The sequence below is a fragment of the Balaenoptera borealis genome (assembly GCF_965194805.1).
Source record: "Balaenoptera borealis genome assembly, chromosome: 11".
Classification (NCBI taxonomy): Eukaryota; Metazoa; Chordata; class Mammalia; order Artiodactyla; family Balaenopteridae; genus Balaenoptera; species Balaenoptera borealis.
In genome coordinates this window covers 37281776-37294760 of record NC_138868.1, presented here as the reverse complement: position 1 = coordinate 37294760, position 12985 = coordinate 37281776, and the positions used below count along the sequence as shown (strand labels likewise).

The 12985-nt window shown below is 44.8% G+C and overlaps 1 pseudogene across 1 annotated transcript in view; it reads left to right on the top strand.

Annotated features, from left to right (window-relative positions):
- The window catches only part of LOC309605848 (protein artemis-like), a 60832-nt pseudogene continuing 47847 nt past the window's right edge, over nucleotides 1-12985 (top strand). The window contains exon 1 of the transcript in view: nucleotides 1-458. The product of the transcript in view is annotated as a protein artemis-like (transcript). The remainder of the gene's footprint in view (nucleotides 459-12985) is intronic.

Here is a 12985-nt window from a genome sequence, read left to right as displayed (position 1 = left end):
ATGCCGTTTGACCTGAGCCCTTGGGGTTTTGTTCGTCCTGCCATTCATTGTAATGTCGTTATCTTCAAGTTTATTTCAGAGAAGTCACTAGCGTCCTCTCTCCCAGAGCGGGGCTTTCTGTCTATTTCTCTTTCAGGGGAAAAAAAGACGGGAGGGGAAAAGAGAGAATCGGAGGCGCCGGTTGGGGTGAAGATCCTCGCCTGTGCCGTGGGCGCCGCTGCTCGCTGGGGGAAGGCCTCAGTAGAGGCAGCCGAGGCTCCCGGGGCCTTCGAGGCCAAAGCCGCCGGAGCCTCCCTGGGAAGGCAGGAAGGGCTCCCGGAACCCGTCTGGGGTTTCTTTCCCCCCCCCCGCCACGCCCCCGGGGCCTTGGATAGCTGGCGGGTCCCTGCCCGATGCGCCGGGGTCTGGCCATGGCGCACCCTCTCCAGTGTGGGTCGAGGCGTGGGCGCCTGCCCCGGGTAAGTGCAGGCCACCCATGGGGAGGCGAAGTGCCTGAAAAGTAGAGAGTGGCTTGATATATTCCTCGCCCTCAGAAAAGATAACGAACTTAAGTTCGGGAAGACTGGGACCCCAGGGTCGCACTTTGCAAGGGTTCAAACCCCCAGGCTGTGGCGCTTCCGACCGGAGCCGCCAACAGAGAATGCTTTGAAAGTTTGGCAGGCTGCAGGGTGGCGGTGGCGTCGGAATTAGCACCCGCCTCCTGGCTTCTGCCGTCCCAGGGAAAAAGAGGGAGCTGATGCGCGAGGCAAAGGAGGAGGGCAGCGCGGCTCGGGCTGTAAGAGCTTTCCTACAGCCCCAGCTCTTTAGGCGAGCCGCTCTATTAAGACACCTCTAAGGGGTTCACCTTCAGAATAGGCCACAGGGAGCTACCGGCCGCCCCAGCCCTTTCTAGCATCTCCCCGCACCGCTCATTCCTTTCACGCTCACTCCCCCCTTTTTCCTTGAAAATCCTTCTATTGTGCCAATCAAGCAGATGGTTTGCAGGAAATATAGCTTGGCCTTGCTGACCGAAACTAATTTTAACTAGCTTTCCAAGCCTGAAACGTTTGTTTTGCTCTTACAAAATAGCCCCCAAAACAGCTGGCAAGGGTGAATTAAACCCATTAAAGACACATTTATAAGAAATTATATTCACATAGATTGCCTGAGCCCCCTTGTGCAGCCTAAGAGGGGAGAGGAGCGCATTTAAATGAAAATGTCGCTGAAAGCGCCCCTCCTTAACGTAGCCTGAAAGTCTCAAAAACATTTTACTAAATAGATTAACTTGACTATTGTCTTGCATCACATTTATCAGCTTCATTAAGTGAATAGCTGAACAAATATATTACGCATGCATGAAAAGCTCTTTTTCGAAGCGCCTCATTGTGTCCTCAGCCCTGACAGGTGGTTAACTGTGTGTTGTGTTTTTTTGTGGGTTTTTTGTGGGTTTTTTTCTTTTTTTTTTTTTTTTTTTTAACCCGAAGAAAGAGGGTGTCTTTAGAGCAGGGCTGTGCGCAGGCCCGGCTTGGTGGGAGTTTACTTTAACTGGCTGCTTGGGCCCTGCCGCCCAGTGATATTAGCACCGTGAGATGTTGGCAAAGGCGATCTGAGCCCATTCAAGATAATCAAAATTAAATTTTGGTGAGCCGAGCCTTGAGTGCTTTTGCTCTCCATCACTCCCACCTCCTTGTCTCGGAAATTAATTTTATAATGCTTCTTTTCAAAGCTGATGTCCGCCCCCCCTCCCAAAAGTAAATTGCCTTTGCGTTTCCTTGATTAACTGGCTCTCCGAAGACTGCAGTGTTAAATATCCTTTTAACTCACATTTGGATCCATTTCACTTTACTGTGTGTATTTGGGGAAAGTCCTTGTCTCCCAGGCCTCAGTGTTCCTGTGTGGGAAACAAGGGACTAGGGCCCTAGAAAGCTCTCTAAGGGCCCTTTCAGGTCTGACCTTCTAAGGTTTAAAAATTCTCTGCTCTTTGTCGCCCCACTGCGGGTCCCAACCCAGCAGCTCCCAGCGTCTGGCCTCCACCTGGAGGACCTGAAAGACTGCATTTCCGGGTACTAGGGGCGAGCCCTGAATGGAGGGAAGAAGCGCGGAGTGAGCTGGAGGCTTCAGTGCAGATCGACTGGGCTCCTGCTCCTCGGGTCTCAAGATCCACTAGGAGCCCTTAGGTGCTGGGCCCTCGCATCCCACCCAGCATCCCGCCCCGCATCCCTCCCTGCGGCGGACTTCTCTTCAGTCCTGGTCCCGCAAAGAGGTGTGGCCTGATGCCAGGTGTAAAACAGGAGGTGTTGCTCCCTGCATCGCTCCCCTGGTCCTGGGAGTTGCTTTTCAGCCTCTTTAATTACTCCTTGCGCTCCCCGCTCCCCTCTCCCCCCATGAACCCCTTCCTCGCCTGCCCCCGCCCCAGCTTTGTTCCCCTTCCCCTTGTCTCAAGCTGAAACTATTGGTTTCCTGTCCCAGAATCTTTGAGGGGCGCCGAGTGGGAAACCACATAGGCTCTTTCTCTGGACCTGAAAGAGCCGGCTTTTGTCGACGGTGGGAGGGAGAAGAGAGGGAATATATCTATTCCACCTTCTCAGCCCCCAAGGACTCAGGGATGGGTAGCAGGTGCCTCTTAGCGAGGCTGGGTTTGCGTTGGGCTGGAGGTGGCCCTAGAGGGAGTTGGCAGTCTAGCGAGTTGGGTGGCAGATCCTGGAGAAATGGACACCACCACCTACGACCGCCACCCACACTTCAAGAATAGAGGATTCTGAGAAGACTGGTCTTGTTTATGTGCAGTGGCTGTGTGAGGTCGGTGCTGCCAGATTTATACCAGTCTTTCATGCTATCTCTGGGGAGCTCGCTGTCTCGATATTAAACCTTAATCTTGTCCAACATTTAAGAACCCACAAGGGAAAAAGACTTTTGCCTATGGACTGAGATTCTGTTTCCCAAACCAGAATCTTGTTTCACCTTCTCCTTTTTCATGTTAAAGAAACCAGATGGCATGTTTTCAGACATAGAAGGAAGAGGAGTCATTTTAGATCTAGAGCCAGTTGGTTGCAGAAGGTGGGGGAGGTGGGGGGAGGGAGCATCTGAGGCTAAACATTCCAAATTCTTCAGCTCATCTTTGAAATGTAGAGAGTGCCCTTTTGGGACAAAGAGGTATTTTTCTAATCCAGTTACTCATGGGAGGATTAGAGGTAAGACTGCTAGTTCTTTATAATGTAGTAAAAATTCATTTTAAAAATTATTTTTCTTCTAACAGGAAGTGAGTCTTGATTTGGTCAGAGGAGGGACCTATCAGAGAGAGAGGCTGTTTGGAACCATGAGTCAATACTTGAGAGAGAAGTATTCTGATGTGTATGGGGCTCTAAGTTGCTGAAGGTTTGTTTTGCCTGAGGCTGAGATGGGTTTAGAGGTTATTGCAGGAAAGAGAGAAGGATAAGTCCCCCAAGACTTTTGCCTGCTCTGCAGTTCTGCTTAGTCAGTGTAGGGAAGCAAGAGGGAAGCATGAGAGAATGTGACATTCCTCTTACTTGGGGAAGGGATGGGGGGAAATAGCCTTATTTTAGGGTGTTCCCTATACTGCACAAAGGCCTTAAGACTAACTGCCAGCTGCTGTCTACAGGAGGAAAATCAAAACATTCCCTAGCCTGCTTACCCTCCTCCAGTATCAACTTTTCCCTCTAACTGCAGAGAGAAAAAGATAGTAATCAGACAGAAATGCCTTCCATTTCCTTCCTGCCGGCTTACTCTCCATTCTATTCACGTCTCCACCGAGTCAGGTCCTCTCCTGCCTCCTTGGGGACAGTGTTAGTTATTTAATCTCCGTTTGCCCTTCCAAATCCACCTCCTACTCCTTCTCCCCCTTCTTTTATCCTAAGAGACCGGCAAAATGCATCTAGGGAAATGCATTGACACCAGCATACCCTGCTGGTTGGTTTCTTCTGCTTTGCTTCAGTTAGTGGGAGGCAATGGCACCAACTCAAGGATAGGAGGAGAGAAAAGTTGGGGTATTTCTTCCTCTCACTCCCTTCTTTTTTTAAAATTTATTTATTTTATCCATTTATTTTTGGCTGTGTTGGGTCTTAATTGCCGTGCGTGGGCTTTCTCTAGCTGCGGTGTGCCGGGGCTACTCTTTGTCGGCTTAGCTGCTCCGCAGCATGTGGGATCCTCCCGGACCAGGGCTCGAACCCGCGTCCCCTGCATTGGCAGGCAGACTCTCAACCACTGCGCCACCAGGGAAGCCCCCTCCCACTCCCTTCTTGCTTTGTTGCATTTCTGTGAATAACTGTAGCTGCAGCTCCCAAGCTCACTGGGCCCTGCGATATAATAGCTTTCCACTTTTGCTAGTCTTTGGGTGCATTAACATTCCTTGTTTATTCCCTTAACCTCACCTGCGCTTCTGTAAGTGGTTCCTTCATTGGAAATATTTGCTGCTGAACTCCTGACTGATACAGGGACCTTGTTTTTCATTGTCCTCTCTGTCTATAGCTTCAATACCCCCTTCACCACAGGTTCTTTCAAACTGTGCTCATTTCAAAAGGACCGTGTCTTGACCTTATGTCCATTTCTAACTGCATCTTTTTACAGACTTCCTCTAACTTTTGTGAGGCCTGAGACAAAGCTATAGATGGAAGTCTGTGGCCCACCCTACTCCACTTCCCACTCTGACTGCATTCTACATCATGAAGGCCATGCATCCAAGAGTGTGGACACCTAGTCCACTTATCCAAGATCCATCCATATCCCCTGCACCCTCTCCAAACACCCAGAGGTTTAGGGATGGGCATGCCTCAAGTTTAGGGATGGGCACACTAGTGACATTGTCCACTCATGGGAAGATAGACCTAGGAGAAGCTTATGTAGTCTTTGAAAACAGGCTTGGTTCCACTTGGGTAAAGAATTCCAGAGCCTAAAAGGGAGCATATAGGCTCTAGGTGAGCACGTCCCTTTGGCCACATGGACATGGGTGGAGCTGGAGAGGAGCCAGACTGGGGCCCTTTCTGAAGTTCAGGGCCCACACAAGTTCCCTGTTTGTCCAGGTCGAAGCATGGTACTTCTTTCACAACCAGACTTTTTTGAAAAGCAACATCTAACCTTGCTTTCTCCTATTCTTGCCACCTTCATGACCTTTCTCAACCTGCTGCCACCACATTCCACTGAGATGGATTTGTTAGTGTCATTGATGCCAGGCCTGTTGGCAGAGTCAATGATCTTCTCTAATTCTATGTGGCCTGCCTACAGCATTTGTCACTGTGGACCTCTCCCTTCTTGGCTTCATGGTTTTCTTTTTCCTCCTCAGACTGTTCCTTCTTGCTCTATTTGTGAACTCTCTTTTCTCTGCTAAGCCCTTAGATGGTAACATTATTCTGGGTTCTGACTTTGGCTCTTCCCCCAGACAGTTATTGAAATTCTGCTTATTACTTATTCTACCCCTGTTGAACTACATGCACTTCCCTAATTATGTCCCACTCTCTCAAACCCCAGTGCCTTTGTGCACACTGATCCTTTTGGATTCTTTTCACCTGGCTAACTTCCATTGGTTGGGAAAGATTTGGCTTGAGCCTCACCTCCTTTGTGATCCTTCTTTGACATGTACTCTGAGGTCTATGTCTGTTGGATATTTTCTTGTAGTACCTAACACTCACCTTTAATAGTGCATTTATTACACTGTATTTAGAGTTGCCAGATAAAAATACTGGATGCACAGTTACATTTGAATTTCAAATAAACAAATATTATTTTAGTATAAGTATGTCCCAAATGCTGTGTGGGATATACTTAGACTAAAGAAATTACTCATTGTTTATCACAAATTCAAATTTAACTGGATATTCTGAATTTTTATTTGCTGGCAACTGTACCTATTGGAATAATTTACATGTTTGTTTTCCCTGTAGACCATGAACTTCTTAAGGGTAGGCACCATGTCCTTTGGCTCTGTGTCCTAATGCCTGGCACATAGCATGCATTCAGAGAATGTGTGCAGAGCGATAAAACCTTCAAGTTTGGGAGCACTTTGCTGCCTCATTTCAAAGGACCTTTCCTGCTTTGAAATTCAGTGTATTTAGTTCACTGATCTCTCTTCTAACCTCGTCTAAAGTCTTATCATTATTAGCTCTTCGTTTTATACTGTTTGGTTCTCTAGATGGTAACCAGATGGGAAAGCTCCCAGATTTTGTCAAAAGACTGATCTTCATCTGTATCTCCTAGGGCAGTCCTCTTTGCTGATTTGAATGATTAGGTGATGAGGTCTGTTGGCATTGTTGGTCATTATTAGATATTACTGGTGAATATGCTTAGTTGACTAAATATGTTTAACAGAGAGTCAAATTCCATAGCACAGGAACCAAGCTCGATTAATACATATACACTAACTCTTGGTCTCACAGCATTAAATTAAGTAAATATTTAATTTTCACAGTGTAAATAATGAATCCACTGGCAGATCCCCACCCAGCCCTCACTTAGGGGGTATAAATATATGTGTTTTTTATACATGTTTATATACATACATAAATATATATGTTAATGAACTCATCACTAAGAGGAATTCTGTGGTCCAGAAAGCAAAAAATTGCAGCTCTGAAAACTGGTGCCTGCCAGCTAATCCTTAGGTCTTAGGTACTAAATTGGTTGACGTGAGACAGAAAGCCAACACAGACATGGGTATCAGAATTGGTTAATTATGGTGGAGAGGAAGTTAAAGAAAGCAAGACTCAGAGAAAATGCAGAGATATCCAATTTATTATCAGAAAAAAAGTCAGAATGTAGAACTAGAGCTGCACTGTCCAATGCAGTAGCCACTAGTCACATGGAACTATTCAAATTCAAAGTAGTTAAATAAATAAAACTTAAATAATTTAAATAAAAATTAAATTTTAAAATTTAAATTAAAATTAAAATCTAGTTCCTCAGTCACATTTGCCACAATTTAAGTGCTCAATAGCCACATGGGGCTAGTGGCTACCATATTGGATGGCATAGATATAGAACATTTCCATCACTGCAGAAGTTCTTTTGACGGCGTTGACTAGAGTTCCTGAATGTGAACTGAATCTGTTGGCCTGGGGAAATGGAAACCTAGAGGAATATGACTGTCATATTCAAGTACTCGAAGGCCTGCCAAGAGAAAGAAAGTAAGTAATGAGTTCTAAGTTACTGGAAGGAACCAAAGAGAGGCCAGATGCATACTTTACAGCAACTAGAGATTTTTTTTTTTTTTTTTAAATTTATGGCTGTGTTGGGTCTTCATCTCTGTGCGAGGGCCTTCTCTAGTTGCGGCAAGTGGGGGCCACTCTTCATCGCGGTGCGCAGGCCTCTCACTGTCGTAGTCTCTCTTGTTGCGGAGCACAGGCTTCAGACGCGCAGGCTCAGCAGTTGTGGCCCACGGGCCCAGCTGCTCCACAGCACGTGGGATCCTCCCAGACCAGGGCTCGAATCCGCGTCTCCTGCATTAGCAGGCAGACTCTCAACCACTGCGCCACCAGGGAAGCCCCGCAACTAGAGATTTTAAAACATAAGTCAATTCTTATTGCCCCATCCTCTCCTTTCAATCAACAAATATTGATTGAGGTCCTACCGTGTACCAGCAGGCACTGTTCTAGGTCTGGGAACACTGGAGTGAACAAAACAGACAGAGCTTGTGCCATCTTGGATCTTCTCATTCCACTTAGGATGAAGTAGGAATGGGCCCCTGCCAGCCCCTCCCCCTCCCCCTTCCCCTCCTCTACCACAGTCCTGTCTCCCAACTCTTCTCTCTTCCTCTAAGATGCCAGGCTCTTTCTCACCAGCATACCTTTGCATATGCTTTTCTCTCTGCTTGCTTCATTTGGTTAACTCCTGCTCATCCTTCAAACTGCAGTTTAAATGCTACTTTCTCATCACCCAGTTTTAATCACCCTGCATTTTTTTCTTCTTGGCAATATATCTATATCTATATCTATATTTATACATATACAGTAAGTCCCCTACATACAAACCTTAAAGTTGCAAACTTTCAAAAATGCGAACGTGTGTTCCATCAACATCTGACGTGAGTGAAACTGCAGCTTGCCCTCTGCCTCCTAATTGCTTACGATCCTTCAGCTCTACCATCTCCCACCTCCTCTCCCTCCTCCAGTCAGTAACTCTTCTTGCCTGTTCACTCAGTGCCAGTCCTTGTATGCTAGCTGTTGTGCTGTACTACTGTACTTTTCAAGGTACTGTACTGTAAGATTAAAAATGTTTTCTTTATTTTTCTGGTTTTTTTTATAAGGTCTTTTTATTTTTTTATTTTTTATTTTATTTTTTAATTTTTGGCTGCATTGGGTCTTCGTTGCTGCGCGCGGGCTTTCTCTAGTTGCGGTGAGCGGGGGCTACTCTTCGTTGCAGTGTGTGGGCTTCTCATTGTGGTGACTTCTCTTGTTGCTGATCACGGGCTGTAGGCGCGTGGGCTTCAGTTGTTGCAGCACGCAGGCTCAGTAGTTGTGGCTCACGGGCTCTTTTTTTTTATGTATTATTTGTGTGAAAAGTATTATAAACCTATTACAGTACGGTACTATATAGCCAATTGTGTAAGTTGGGTACCTAAGCTAACTTTGTTGGACTTACGAACAAATTGGAACATGCTCTCGGAACGGAACTCATTCGTATGTAGGGGACTTACTGTATAAAGAGAGAGCACACATTGTCACTCACTAGCTGTGTGACTTTGGGCCCAGTTACTTAACCTCTCTGTTCCTTAGTTTTTTCAACTGCCTTATCTAAAATGGTAATAATAAAACTTACCCTAAAAGACTATGAAAAATGTTTATTGCCTAGAACAGTGACTGGCTTATATTTAGACACATAAGAAATTTAGTACCCTTTCCTCTCAAGAAACTAAATATCCTAATCCTATACCTGATTTCCTTTTAAAATGTCAGTGAAGGACATTTAAACCAATAATAATAGCAACAGCAATGATAATGGTAGTTAGCTTTATTGAGAACTTACTATAAGCCTGGTACTGTGTTAAATATTTTCCAGGTATGATTTACAATAATCCTCAAAACAGCCTCATGAGGTAGATATTATTATTATCCCCACTTACCTACAGGAGGAGGTACAGAAACTTAGGGAAATTTAACAACAGAACTAGGTTGGCTTTGCATTGTGTCAGCCTGGCTAGGCTGAACTCTGTTTCTCAGAATTCCCTGTGCAGCATGACTCCAGTTAGGGTGGGCCGCTAAACAGGCTTGAGAGATTTGGAGGGTGGAAGGAAGCAGTGGCTGGTTTGTCACTGACCAGCTGGCTTATGTCACTGGTGTGAGGCAGCTGGTCCTCCACTTTCCCCAGCTTCTCTGACTCCTGTGTTTACCCCCCTTAAGGAGGGTGTTGACTTTTGCAGGACATTCACACCAACAAGGTCAGAGGCAGTAGAGACTGACATGGATTTCAGTCTGTTCTTGTGGGGTTCCAGCTTGTGTTTGTGGATTCCAGCCTGCTCCTGATATGTGTATGGTATACTGCCTGTTAGTTCTGCTTCTCTGATTGAATCCTGACACACAGTTAATAAATACCAGAGCCGAGGCTTGGAACTCAATCTGACCCTAGAACTTACGTTCATAACCATTATTCTGTACTGGCCCTGAAGAAACTCTAGGGATTTTGAAGGTAGATGAGACTAGTCTGAGGTTTAAATTTTAGGTCTGGAGCCCTCTTCTGCCTTGAAATATTACAGCGATTAACAGGTCATTATACTCATGGGCCAAACTGACACTCAGAGGGCATATAGCAACTGATAAAGTTTACCTTAGTTTATAAAAATCAAAAGTTCTCAACATGGGTAATATAGCCAATGTTTTGAATAATTGTAAATGGAAAGTAACCTTAAAAATTATATAAAAATTAAAAATAAAAAAACTTCTACTACTACAGTAATAATGATGATATGAACACATATTTAGCATCTACAGAATTTCAGGTACTGCTCGAAGTGCTTATGTATCAACTCATTTAATCTTCACAGTCCTCTCAAGAAGTAGAAGCAGGAGTTCCAACACTTACTTTATTCATAGAAGTAGGTATTAGATTTCAAAAAAGTGAACTTTGTGAGGACAAGGGATACAGAGTGAGAGGAGCTGTTAGTTCCCTGCTCTGACAAAGGGAGATAGATGTAGATGAACCTTAGGTCTCCACTAGCTCCATTTTGGAGAGTGTATATCTAAAGCACTTAACACATACGTATCAGTTAGGATGATTTGGGCTGCAATAGCAAAAGGACCCATCCAAAACCAGAGTAAACTACAAAGAAAAGTTATTATTCCGTAAAACAAGAATTCCAGAAGTAAAACAGGTCCAGAGTCCATTAATTTATTGTCTCATTGATATCATCAGAATCCAGGTTCTTTCTCTCTCCTCTGCCATCCTTAATGTGTTGAGTTACCCTCTTTGGCTGGCTCCCTCATGGTGTCGAATGGCTGCCCCATCTCCAGACATCACATGCAGGTGACAACATCTAGCAGAAGGAGAGTCAGTTTATTGTCTTCTCTCTCCTTTTATCAGCAGGAAAAAAAAATCTTTTCCAAAAGCCCACCTGGAGGATGTCTACTCCTGTCTCATTGGCCAGGATAGTGCCAGTTGCTCATGTCTAAGCCAGTCACTGGCAAAGAAAATGGAATTACTATTTTTTAATTAAATTGATCTAGGGTAACCTTCCTGGAAATAGGAAGGACCTAGCTTCCTGAAATACATGGGTGTTAGATTTCTGAACAAAGAAGATACTGATTAGCAAAGGAAAAGGTGTGTGGCTTTATATAGGCAACAAACAGTGTCTGTTACTACATGTTAAATAAAGCAAAGTGTATAAAATGTGCCTTACCCAAAGCTAGACCCATGGATGTGTCCTGGTAGCTGCCCTTTACCACTGTGTCTTACTCCTGTTTTTTAAAAATTTTTACTGACCACCACAGATACTGCCAATGCTCACCAATGCCCATTCTTCTCTTTATGAGGACACAGACAACATTTTCTAGCTTTCCTCACAGTTAGATGGAGCCATAGACCCTGTTCTGGGCAATGGGATGTGGGCAGAAGTAATCTATATTACTTCCAGGCTTGGCATATAAAATCTCTCAAGTACAATCCTTTTTCTTTTTTCCTTCCATTGGGACATGAAGGCCACGTGTCGGGGTGGCAGAGATACAACATGTAATGAACCTGGATCCCTGAGTCATGGCTTGGAGGAGAGCCACCCATCTTGTATTGGACTGTGCCATGAGTAAGAAATAAGCTTTTATTATATGATTTGGGGGTTATCAGAGAATTTATCCTATCGTGACTAATGTACCCATCAAATCATCTTCCTTGTGCCTTGTATTTTGAGCACAGGGGCTGCAGATCTGGTATGCAGGTCTCAGGCTGCTAAGAGGGTTATCTGAACATGCATAAAATCCCATGCATGTTAAAAATAAAACCCCTTTCATGGTAGCCTTACTTAAGTACTTCTGGTGATAAGGAACTCACTATTTCTAGCAAGAGATAACCTCTGGTTAGTAAGAGATAACATATTAATGAAAGATGGCAAATACACTTCAGTTCATGTGCCGAATCTCGCTGATTAGTAGTTGCATTTAAGCTACTATTGATACGTATAGAAGGATTCTAAGATCAACTCTGGGTGGCCTGGGGAAATTTTCTGCTATTAATTAATAATGCCTTCCAGGGCTCTGGCAGCAGGAGCGGTAGACCCCATGCTCCATGTAGCATCTGTGGTTTGAGAACTATGAGAACTACAGGGAGAAAGCTCATAGGAAAGAGGTTTGCCATTAAATAACGGGACTCAAGGGGATTGGATCTTGGGATACGTTTCCAAGGATGATGATACAATTGCAACAATAATTATGCCTTCCGTTCAGCGAGTACTGTGCTAATGCTTTATATATATATATTATATCCTTGTCTCCTCATAACAAGTCCATTTTACAGACAAAGAAACTGAGGCTCAAAAATGTAAAGTAGCTTGCAGGGCATCATGTAGTTAATTTAGTGGCAGAGGCAGATTTGGACCAGGGTGGTCTGACCCAAAGTCTGTGTTCCTACCCTGTCGCCTATGCTGTTTATGGAATTAGGGAGCGAACTGATTAAAGATTTCTGAACTTCAGTTTTTGTTGTGGGGGAATGTGTGGTACACTGCAGGAGGTTTAGCAGAATTGCTAGCCTCTACCCATTAGATGCCTGTAGCATACTCCCCCCCCTCCCTCCTAGAGAAAAATGTCTCCAGACACTGCCAAACTGGCCCCGGTTGAAGACTAGTGGGTTAGAGGAAGGCACGCCCTATGTTTGGAGCATTTGTGGTTCTGGGCAGGCAGGTGATCTGGGAAGGGGCTGAAGAGCAATCTGGGAACTTAGGGGGCAAGGGGGTCCATTAGGGTAGCTTGGGAGCCTTTGTCACATGAAGAAGGCAATAGCATTGAGGAGGCTGAGTCCCCTAAGCTCATGCACTAAGTCTCCCAGATATTTCCTGTTAAGGGGCAGGATTGAGGAGGGAGAAGCTTGCAGGAGAAGGTTCCTGTGGTCCCAAATTGTAGGTAAAGGAAGAATGTGGAGTGAGGATTTTAACCACACAGGTCACCCTGAATGCTACTGAGAGCCTGCCGCTGTGGGCACATCTCCTACTCAGTAGATACGGAAGGAGTGTTTGTTGAGTGAATGGTGACCAGTCAGACCAAAGGAAGGGAACAAAGCAGTTGCACTTATTTTTAAGTAAAACTATGGTATGAAACAGCATTCTTGAGGAGTCACTAAATCTGTACTTGGCAGACAATAAGCAGCAAATTTTAGACATTTGGGCAAAGGCACCAGTGTTTGGGTGAAAGAAAAAGACAGTGTCTCTTTTAGTGAAAATGAATTACCAAAAGCTAACATGTTTACTCAATGCCTCTTTAACTTTTAAATGGAAGTCTATTTGATATGAAAACAGAGGTGTTCGCCGCTGGCATAAACAGAAAGCAAGCTGCTTTGAAAAATATATGAATGGTATTTGGCAAAA